Source organism: Petromyzon marinus, unplaced genomic scaffold (assembly GCF_048934315.1).
Source record: "Petromyzon marinus isolate PM22_M1 ecotype Great Lakes invasive population unplaced genomic scaffold, UKy_Petmar_22M1.pri1.0 PM_G_Scaffold_6, whole genome shotgun sequence".
Lineage (NCBI taxonomy): Eukaryota > Metazoa > Chordata > Hyperoartia > Petromyzontiformes > Petromyzontidae > Petromyzon > Petromyzon marinus.
In genome coordinates this window covers 3,282,501-3,285,000 of record NW_027423013.1, presented here as the reverse complement: position 1 = coordinate 3,285,000, position 2,500 = coordinate 3,282,501, and positions in this window count along the sequence as shown.

Here is a 2,500-nt window from a genome sequence, read left to right as displayed (position 1 = left end):
TCGCCACATTGCATGCGAACCGCATGAAACTTCCAGAGGCATTTGCAGCAGAAATGCATGTGCAGTCAAAAAATTGAATATTTTTCACGGATAGACCCCGTGAAACGCTAGAAATTGGCGGGGATGTGTCTCTTGTGGCTCACGGGGCTGTTAGGGTGGCACAGAAATCCCTCGGAATGGGAAAAAACGGGTCATTTTCGTGTCGCCACATTGCATGCGAACCGCATGAAACTTCCAGAGGCATTTGCAGCAGGAATGCATGTGCACTCAAAAAATGTGATATTTTTCACGGAGAGACCCCGTGAAACGCTAGAAGTGGGCGGGGATGTCTCTCTTGTGGCTCACGGGGCTGTTAGGGTGGCACAGAAATCCCTCGGAATGGGAAAACGGGTCATTTTCGTGTCGCCACATTGCATACGAACCGCATGAAACTTCCAGAGGCATTTGCAGCAGGAATGCATGTGCACTCAAAAAAGTGAATATTTCTCACGGATAGACCCCGTGATACGCTAGAAATTGGCGGGGATGTCTCTCTTGTGGCTCACGGGGCTGTTAGGGTGGCACAGAAATCCCTCGGAATGGGAAAACGGGTCATTTTCGTGTCGCCACATTGCATGCGAACCGCATGCAACTTCCAGAGGCATTTGCAGCAGAAATGCATGTGCAGTCAAAAAAAAATTGATATTTTTCACGGATAGACCCCGTGAAACGCTAGAAATTGGCGGGGATGTGTCTCTTGTGGCTCACGGGGCTGTTCGGGTCGCACAGAAATCCCTGGGAATGGGAAAACGGGTCATTTTCGTGTTGCCACATTGCGTACGAACCGCATGAAACTTCCAGAGGCATTTGCAGCAGGAAAGCATGTGCACTCAAAAACTTCTATATGTTTCACGGATAGACCCCGTGAAACGCTAGAAATTGGCGGGGATGTGTCTCTTGTGGCTCACGGGGCTGTTAGGGTGGCACAGAACTCCCTCGGAATGGGAAAAGGGGTCATTTTCGTGTTGCCACATTGCATAGGAACGCCATGAAACTTCCAGAGGCATTTGCAGCAGAAAGGCACGTGCACTCAAAAATTTTAATATTTTTCACGCATAGACCCCGTCAAACGCTAGAAGTTGGCGGGGATGTCTCTCTTGTGGCTCACGGGGCTGTTAGGGTCGCACAGAAATGCCTCGGAATGGGAAAACGGGTCATTTTTGTGTGGCCACATTGCATAGGAACGGCATGAAACTTCCAGAGGCATTTGCAGCAGGAATGCATGTGCACTCAAAAACGTCTATATTTTTCACGGATAGACCCCGTGAAACGCTATAAATTGGCGGGGATGTCTCTCTTGTGGCTCACGGGCGCTGTTAGTTAGGGTCGCACAGAAATCCCTCGGAATGGGAAAAGGGGTCATTTTCGTGTTGCCACATTGCGTACGAACGGCATGAAACTTCCAGAGGCATCTGCAGCAGAAATGCATGTGCACTCAAAAACGTCTATATTTTTCACGGATAGACCCCGTGAAACGCTAGAAATTGGCGGGGATGTGTCTCTTGTGGCTCACGGGGCTGTTAGGGTCGCACAGAAATCCCTCGGAATGGGAAAACGGGTCATTTTCGTGTTGCCACAATTGGCATACGAACGGCATGAAACTTCCAGAGGCATTTGCAGCAGAAATGCATGTGCACTCAAAAACGTGAATATTTTTTCACGGATAGACCCCGTCAAACGCTCGAATTTGGCGGGGATGTTTCTCTTGTGGGTCACGGGGCTGTTCGGCTCGCACAGAACTCCCTTGGTCCACCTGATTCGTGCATACAGGCAGCAACTAAAACTCTGTAAACCTGCTGTGAGGACATCTAAACAGTGGACCAGTGAGGCTGTGGAAGATTTGCGGGCGTGCTTAGACTGTACTGACTGGGATATGTTCACGACTGCTACCAATAGTCTGGATGAACTCACAGAGGCTGTGTACATCAGCTTCTGTGAGGACTGCTGTATCCCAACACGTACCAGGGTGAACTTTAACAACAACAAGCCCTGGTTCTCAGCAAAGCTCAAAAGGTTGAGGTTGGAGAAGGAGGAAGCGTTTAGGAGTGGGGATAGAGACAGATTCAAGGAGTCGAAGAACAGGTTTAGCAAAGCGGTGAGAGAGGCTAAACGACTGTACTCAGAGACACTAAAACACCAGTTCTCTACTAACGACGCTGCTTCTGTCTGCCAAAGGGCTCAGGCACATCACCAACTACAAACCCAGAGCGCCCCACACCACTAACGACTCCCGCCTAGCCAACGACCTGAACGAGTTCTACCGTAGATTTGAAAGACAATTGGACTGTCCTGAACCACCCCTTCCCACCCAAGAGGCCCCATCCCCCACCCATACTACAGAAACGACTCTCTCCTTTCAGGAGGGAGAAGTTAATGGGCTTTTCAAGAGGCAGAATCCACGCAAAGCAGCCGGGCCGGACTCTGTCTCTCCAGCCACCCTCAGGCACTGCGCTGACCAGCT